The sequence below is a fragment of the Vigna radiata genome, chromosome 11 (genome assembly GCF_000741045.1).
Source record: "Vigna radiata var. radiata cultivar VC1973A chromosome 11, Vradiata_ver6, whole genome shotgun sequence".
Classification (NCBI taxonomy): Eukaryota; Viridiplantae; Streptophyta; class Magnoliopsida; order Fabales; family Fabaceae; genus Vigna; species Vigna radiata.
The window spans coordinates 18795568-18804816 of NC_028361.1; positions in this window are offsets into that span (position 1 = coordinate 18795568).

Consider the following 9249-nt stretch of genomic DNA (forward strand, 5'->3'; position numbering starts at 1 on the left):
TTCAATCTAGGTCAAAGATGGGCGCCATGCCCCCTAGATTCTTCAATCTAGGTGAAAAACGGGCGCCATGCCCTCAAGATCTTCAATCTAAGCAAAGCCGGACGCAACGCCTCCTGGATTTTAACCTCGGCAAAAACCGGACGACTTTCCCTCGGCAGACAAAAAACGCCACAGGCAAAGATTCAAAGTTAAAGTGCAGGAAGCAAGATCGCAACAGCAGTGAAGTTCGAAACATATACAGAACCATCCAAGCAATGTTCAGAATAACGCAAGCAAAGTTTACAGGGAATAATCCGAACAAACAACATAACATCACAGTCAGAACAGTTGAAAAGAAAATAAAGCCAAACATGGCAAAATAGAGTTCAAAAGATTACAATCTAGTAACGAAAAGTCGAAAGGTATATACACTATCCTAAGCATCCACGTTAGTGGCCTCCGTCTCTTCCTCTTCAGCGACCTCCTCGGCTGGCTCTTCAAGGGCAACTTCCTCCTCCACCTCGGCCAGGTCCCCCTCTTCAGTAAAAATACCGTCGGGAATGTCCTTAATCGGCACCATCTCACCATGATACACATCTTGATATACATCAAAATCAAAGGCACTAGGCGCCACATTAGCCAAGAGCTCCATTTGCCTCAGCGCCTTCTTGAAGCCCTTTGTGTGTTCCTGGCGAATGGCCGCGAACATCTCCGCTTCAGTAGCTTTCCATTCCAGTGAGGCCGCCTTCAACGCATCCCTCTCCTTCCGAACGGCTTCCGCTTCAGTCAAAGCCTTCTTGGCCGCCTCCAACTCTTTAGCCAGGTTGTCCCGCTCGGTCCTGGTCCGCATACTGAGTTCTCTCAGCTGCTCATGGATCGCATGACTTTCGGCCAACATTCTGGCCGAGTCTTCAGCGTTCTTAGCACAGTCGGCATGAGCGGTACGAACGTCCTCCAGCTCCTTCTTTAACCGGTTCAACTCACCTTGGACATCCCCGCGGTTGGAAGCGTAGGCCATTTTGTACGCTGCTGCTCCACAGTTTAAAAGATGGTAAAGGAGATACTCCGACATTTGTTGCTCAGACATAGCGGCCATAGCCTTCTCCTCGGCAGCATCAAAATTGAACTCGATCTTGTGCCTCAGATCGAAGCCGGGATCATACATACCCAAAGGCAGTTCCCGTTCGGGAACCGACTCCTCCTGTACGGGCATCGTCTTCTTGCCCTTCGACGCGCTGCTACTGGGCGCTGCCTTCCTCTTGCGAGTTAAGGGCTGCACAGGAGAGGGAGGAGCATCGTTAATATGGACTATGGTGGCCGGTGTGGAGGACGTTCCACCAGACCGTCCGGCCCGAAGCCCGGCCCCCTGATCCGCCGCTTGAGACTCCCTGAACCAGTCGCGTCCGGTCTTTCTGGCCATAACTTCTGCAAAATAACATCACTTACACAATGTTACAATTCACAAAATACAAGTAAAGGACAGATGACAGAGAAACCTACCAAATACCCTCGACTTCAAATCGTTGTACCTCAGGCAACTAACCAGCTTCCTGGAGGGGAACGGACGAGGTAACTTTTTTAACCTGTCCAGATCTCTCCGCTCGACATCAGACATGTCCTCCTCTGGCCAAGAGGTAAGAGTACAAGGTTTTCTAGTCCAACATAAAGGAAACCTAGAGTTCCCATCCTCATTATAAAAAAACGGACGACCCATTTCAGTAATAGAGACTTTGAAAAAGTGGTTTTTGAAGTCTTTATACGACTCGGCGAATAAACTAAAAATGGCATTTTTGGACATAGACGTCAGAGATACCCAACCCTTCTTGGGATTCGGGCGGGTTTTGAAGAAATACAAAAATATTTTGGCAGACGGTTCAATATCTAAGGAGTGACACAAAATACCGAACGCTTGAATGTAGCCCCAACCGTTCGGATGTAACTGAGAAGGGGCTACGTTCAAGCATTGCAGGACGTCCATTTGAAAGCTAGTTAGGGGCAGTCTCACATACATATCATACAGAAAAGGCATATACATAAAAAAGCAATCTTTGCCTATTACATCTTCCCCGTGGAAGACTCTTTCATCGTCCCTACACGCCATTAATTTAAGGGCACGCTGGTACCCCAGATTTCTCAGAACACAGTTATCTTCTACCCAACGTAGTAAAGAATCTCGAGACCTAAAAGAGCTTACTTGCTCTCCAACCTCCCGGGAAGCCCATAGNTACTCTCTCGGAGAGGGGGCACAACCCTCTTCAGGGCCGTCGACGTCCACTCCCCCATGAACGAAAACCCTATCCCCGCTAAGCAGGGAAGTAACGCAACCCATCACTACCGGTGGGGCAACCCGTGGATCGCCACGACCCTCCTCGACATTATCAGAAGAATCAAAAAGGGCAGAGGAGGAAGACATTGTTACCTGGATGTGGGTGCGCAACGAGAGAAGAAACTCGAAGAAGAAGAGAAAGACCCTGGAAAGCAAGGCGTCGAAGACAGAAATGAAAACGGTTTCACTTCCTTGCATCATTAAAAGCGTGGAGGTTACGAAACTTGACGCGTCCTCTGAGCCGTCAGATGTATTTCATCCAACGGTCCATGTTTCGCGACTTTAGCGCTGCCCCAGCGCGGGAAATTTACATTTCCTTATCAACGTTAAACGACGAGCTTGTCATGTCGTTTCCGAAACTACGCTGACCAATCGCTCGGTTTCTACGAAACTTATCCTTCAAATACCGAACGACGACCACAATTAAGTCCTTCGGCCAAACCAAATCCAACGCCTTCCTTTCGCCTCGGACTTGGGGGGGATGATGTACGATCCTATATTTCCAACGATCGGAAATAACTAAATGCCGAACGGTCCCCTTGGGCCCAAGGCATCGAAAATAACTAAAGACCGAACGGTCTTAATGGACAAGCAGCCCACACAGGCCCAATTCCAGATTCCAGTACAAAAAGCCAGCGTATAAAATATTCACGAAAATATATCATCCGATATATCTTATAAAGATATTATAACAGAGATATGTCAAGTAAGATTATATTTTATTCTGTTTATATTACTGTTATTACTGTTAATATTATATCAATCCAAAGCCTATAAATAAAGGCCAGAGGATTCCAAACAAGGTACGCTCTCTGAATACACTTCACTCACACTGCCTACAACATATCTCTCATCAATTCTCTTCCAACAGAGAATTCCTTATACACGCCTAACTTGAGCGTCGGAGTGCCTTTTCAGGTCCCCCCCCCCCCCCGTCAAAGCTAGGAGACCACCGGACGGCTGAAGTCGACGAGAAGACGTACGGTCAGAAGTCAAGAAAAGCGGGCAGAAGCACTGAAGAAGACGTTCTCAAGGTTAGTACTTCGGTCCCAGTAAATTTACACCGTAACACAACTAAATCCAAATTTATATTTTTATATTTATAAATTTATAAATAAATTTTATTTTTAATATGATGTTTTTTTAAAAAAAATTATATAATTTATAGTCTATTATAATAATTATTATTAAAATTATATATATCATTTTTCTTAGTAAAAAGTTAACTATATTTATATAATTTATTTAAAATAAAAAATATATTATTAAGAAAATTTAATTAGGATTGATTCACAATCTGAAAAATTCGACTAAATTAATCTATTACTCAAACAACCCGAATTTGAATAACACTATAGTCTAAATGGTCAGATATCAATTTTAAAGTATTAAATTTGAGTTATACTGGATTGATAAAATTGAATTCAAATTCGATTAAGGGCATGTAATAATAAGGTGAGACAAAAGGGAATGAGGTTTTCTAAGGATTTTTTTAAATATAGTAAAAATATGTATAAAATTAATATTCTTGTATTATATCTTATTATAATAGAAGAAATATAGGCTAAGTCCAAAATATAAATAAAATAATAACAAATTAAGTAAAGATAAAAGATAAAGATAATATATTTAACATGTTTCATTGGTCTAATATCAGTATAGCAAAAGAATACAACAACAATTATTTTCTACAATTGGCAACGATTTGAGAACCGATGCATATTCAGATCAGGTAAAAAAGAGGAGTTTTTAGCCTCGGTTAAGAACCGAAACAAAAAAAGTTTAAGATTTTGCTCGGTTAAAACAAATCGAAGTAGTAAACCGAAAAACTACAAGAAAAAACGTTATTACATACGGACAAAATCCGTATGTAAGGTCCAAAATCCGTTGTAATACAGTGTTATCTGTGAATTATATATGGACAAACATCCATATGTAAAATGGTCATAGGTAACATTACATACGGATTTTTCGTATGTTATTAAATACGAAAAAATTCGTATATAAAATCTGTATGTAATTATATACGGAAAAATCTATATGTAAAATTTGTATGTAATTACATACGAAAAAAATCTGTATGTAACGTTATTGTTAGTTTTAAAAAATTGTTTCATTTATCACTACATATACCACAATACAAACCTATAATATATACACAACTATTCATCACAATAGTTTTCATTCAACACTATGCCAAGTAATTCACATTTAAAATAGAGATATTACATAAGCAACTTAACAAAATATACTCAAACCTATTAATGAAAAGTATAAAATAAAACTTATAAAGACCCCTGAAGTACTAGAACTTCTTTGTCTATTCTTAGTAGACCTATAAAATCGTTGAGAAAAATAACCCACAAAAGATGACAGAACATTCAAAACTAAAATCACTTAATTCCCTATTTACTATACATTTTTCTCGGGCCTTACATTTGCTTCTCCTAAAAAAAAATTAGTCCTCGAAAATTGGCCTACTTAACAAAGAGATATGGATAATCCTTCTTCATAGTTTCCTCTAATTTCCAAGTCATCTCTTGCGTAGTTTCATACCACAATACTTTTATTGTACAAATATCTTTCTTCACAACGTCTTAGTTTTCACGTCCATCACCCTTACTGGTCCTGCATCAATAGTTAAGTATTCTTTAACTTGAATATAATCAACCTCCAGCACATAAATTGGATCCAACACATGCTTAATCAATTGAGACACATGAAATATGTTGTGCAAGTTTCCCAACTATGGTGGTAGTGTTATATCATAGGCTACTAGACCAATCCTTCTAAGCACTTAATATGGTCCAGTAAACTTTGGTGACAACTTTCTTGACTTTATAGCCCTCTCAACTCCTATTGTTGGTGTCACTCACATAAACACATGATCTCCAACATCAAACTCCAAAGTTCTCCTCCTTCGGTCAGAATAAGACTTTTTCCTACTTCGTATTGCCTTCATTCGCTTTTGTACCATTTTCACCTTATCAGTAGTTTGTTGTAATAACTCTAGACTTATAATTACTTATTCACCATCATGAAACTAGCATAACAATGTCTGACACCTTCTCCCATATAGAGCTTCATAGGTGTCATCCCGGTACATGAATGATAGTTATTATTATAAGTGAACTCAACCAATGGTAACACCTCATTCCAACTCCCCAAGATGATAAAAAACACACGCCCTTAACAAGTCCTCCAAAGATTGAATGTTTCTCTCAAATTATCCATCGATCTAAGGATGATAAGTCGAACTCAACCTTAATTGTGTACCCAAAGATTTTTGCAAGGAGTGCCAAAATCTTGATGTAAACCTTGGATCTCAATCAGAAACAATATTTGTAAGCACTCTATGTAATCGTACTATCTCCCGAATATACAACTCTATCAGCTTCTCTAATGACATTCATTGATTTACTAGTAAAAGGTGAACGCACTTGGTCAACCTGTCCACGTGGAGTGCATGATCACATCTGTGACTGGACAAAAAGATTGGAGGGAGGAAGTTAAAGTCCTGATGAGGAAGCAAGACGAAGGAAAAACCATCTGCTCATTGGTACAAGAAGGATCACTCAGTTTGTGTTCATGGAAAAGATTTATATAAAAGGGGGTTCTCTACCCCACTATTAAAGTACCTCTTAGAAAAAGAATCCAGTATGTAATTAATGAATTACACAATAGAGTGTGTGCCCTCCATACCAAACGTCATACACTTAAAGTTACAATTATGCGAGCAAGCTAATACTGGCAGACTATAGAAAAAGATTGCAAGGTCTCCATCCAAAAATGCAAGAGCTACCAGGAGCATGGAAAATAAATCAAATTGTCGCCTATAGAGCTCCACAACATCTCCTTTCCCTGACTGTTCGAGCAATGGGAGATAAACATCGTTGGTCCATTCCTGGTCAGTCAAGTGTAGAAAAAGTTTCTTTTGGTTGCCATTGATTACTTCACCAAGTGGGTGGAGGTTAAAGCATTAGCAACCATCATATCTTAGCTAGTGCAAATTTTCATATAAAGGATGATACACCACTTCAGACTTCCCTGCACGATCATTACATACAATGGTAGATAGTTCATCGACAAGAAGCTCGTTGAGTTTTACAAGAACTTGGGTATCAAACATGTCACCAACTTTGTGGAGAATCCTCAAACGAATGGTTAAGATGAAGCGCGCAACAAAACCATTATAGCTAATGGTGGAGTTGGACACTCTAAGGAAAGAAGAAAAGTGGAAATCATGTTACCAGAGACCTATAAAAGGTTGATTGCACAAAGATACCACACCAATGTCTAGCCTAGGTTCTTTAACGAGAGTGACTTACTATGGAGGACTTGCAAAGTGCGCAAAAAGCCAGCACATGGAAATCTCGCAGCAAATTGAGAATGGTCATTCAAAATTTTTGTAGACCTGAATAATGGAGGTCTTGTAGGCTTACCGTTTCTCACCACATGACACCACAAAAGAAACACCCTTTAACCTCACGTATTATACTAATTCCATGCTACTGGTAAAGTTGGGTGAACCTTCACTCGGGAGATAGGTCCAAAACATGGACCTTAATGACCAATAGCTAATGGTGGAGTTGGACACTCTAAGGAAAGAAGAGAAGTGGCAATGATGTTGGCAGAGACCTATAAAAGGGTTATTTCACAAAGATATCACACTAATGTCTAGCCTAGGATCTCCAACGAGGGTGACTTACTATGGAGGAAGACTTGCGAAGTGCACAAAAAGCTAACACATGGAAACCTCGCAACAAATTGAGAATGGTTGTTCAGAGTTGTTGAAGACCTGAAGAATGGAGCCTATCGACTAGAGTAACCGAGCGGGAAGATCATCATCATAGATACACGACCATCATGACTATCCCAATCATGAACAACACCATGAGCATCACCAAACCACGAACTTCATGACAAGACTCAGTCACACTCGTGTACCTTACCTCACTAATTGTAGCCGCTCCTACAGTCCAATCTGTAGATTCTTTATACAGATACACTCAAGTCATCCTTCTTCTGGCTTCAAACTTTTTCCCCTATCACACAAGGCAGAACATTTATCCCCCTCACCAAAGAAGATTCACCACTCGAATACCGTTCTCTTTTCTACAACTATTTTCCAAATAGAACACCAATCTCTTTTCAACAACCAATGCCAAAAAGAATCATCTCCTTTTTCGACAATCAATGCCAAAAGAAACACTTATCCGCAGATAGAATAAAGATTTACTAGATACACATTTCTGGGTGTGTGGTTGTGTTGTAATTTATAGTGCAGGATTACAGCGTGATGACACAACTCCAAAGAGTAAAAAAAGTGTTGATGACACAATTCCAAGTGGTTAAAGGGATATAGAGAAATAGATCCTTCTATCTTCTTCAAGCCAATCAAACCAAAAAGGAAATCCCATTTGAAAAAATAAAAGCAATTGATTATGCGATCATCACAGTGAGATAATCAAGTCATCATTATTAAACATACTATATCAAGCACGTTACGAACAAAAAATGTTAATATATTAATACGTGTGTGACATCGTTATCTCAATTGCGAGAATATGTGCTTGTAAGATTATGTTAAAAGCACCTCATTAAAGATTTCACGAACGATGATTTCAACACAAAACGTGTATGTGGGAATCGACCCTTTTGTTTAGAAACAAACGTGTAGTGTTTTGTTTTTTAGTAATTTGTTGTCATGGCATGCCACCTTTATGTTTAATTTTTATTGGGTGACGTGGCAGCATAATCTCTGATTTTAAATCTAAGTCATTACTAACTAGAAAAAAAAACCTTAGGTAAGTGAGAAAAGAAAGCATGAATAAGGGAAATACGTTGAATATTGATATTAATTAGAAATAAAATTAATTTATAATATAAAAGTTATTATAGATTTAAAAGTAATTTCAAAAAGAATAAAAACAAAAAGAATATGTTAAAAAAATTCATATTAATTAGAAATAAGATAAATTGAAAATATATAAGTGAGTGTAAATTATATTTTATAAATCAATTTTATAAAATTAAAATAAAATAAATTTATTTTTTAAAATTATATCAAAATTATTTTTTTTAAAAAAAATATCCTTACAAGTTTTATTATTTATTAGGTAAGGGAGAAGGGGAAGTGGAAACTAGTGAGGCACTTAAATGAAATTAATTAGTTGAATAGTAAATAAAATTAGGTATATGAGATAATTATAGAACTTTTTTTAAGAGGGAGAAAAGTGGAATGATAAAGATAATAAATGGGAACTTTTGCTTTTGCTTTTGGGTGAAGAAGGAAAAAAAAAAATATTAAAGTAAAACATAGAGGTGAAAGACGTGGAAAATAATGGGGTTCCTCACCTCAGCTCACTCAGTTACTCACTCAGCCCTTATTATTATTCTTCCATTGAAGAGGGTTTGTCGGAATTTGTTTGGTTGATTTGTGATAAGGCTGTTCTGACGTATGGGAAGAAATGAAATGGCACCCAATATCCTTCAGATTACCTTTGGGATTCTTTATTATTAAAAGTGAGAAACACACTTTTGCGCTCGTTATCTAAGATCAAAAGCTGACTTGCGTTCATATTGTGAAAGAAAATTAACAACATCAACCACTTTCAAAAAGTGGATCAGATTGGTATATGTTAGATCCAATTAAACAGATTAATTATTCATCAAGTAGTTCGTACATTCAAGAGTTAAATATGTTTTTAGTCTCTATACTTTGGGACGATTTTGGTCTTAGTCTCTCTTTTAAACTAAGATACAATTTAGTCCTTCAACTTTAGAAAACTCTGGTTTTAGTCTTTTTTACCAAATTTTTTTAACTTTATTTGGTGTTTCAAATACGTTTCTCAATTAACATTGGAGCAAAAATGTGTCAAACAGTATAAACAATCCAAATGCTATAATGAAACGTGATTGAAACAACAAATATAGTTAAAAAA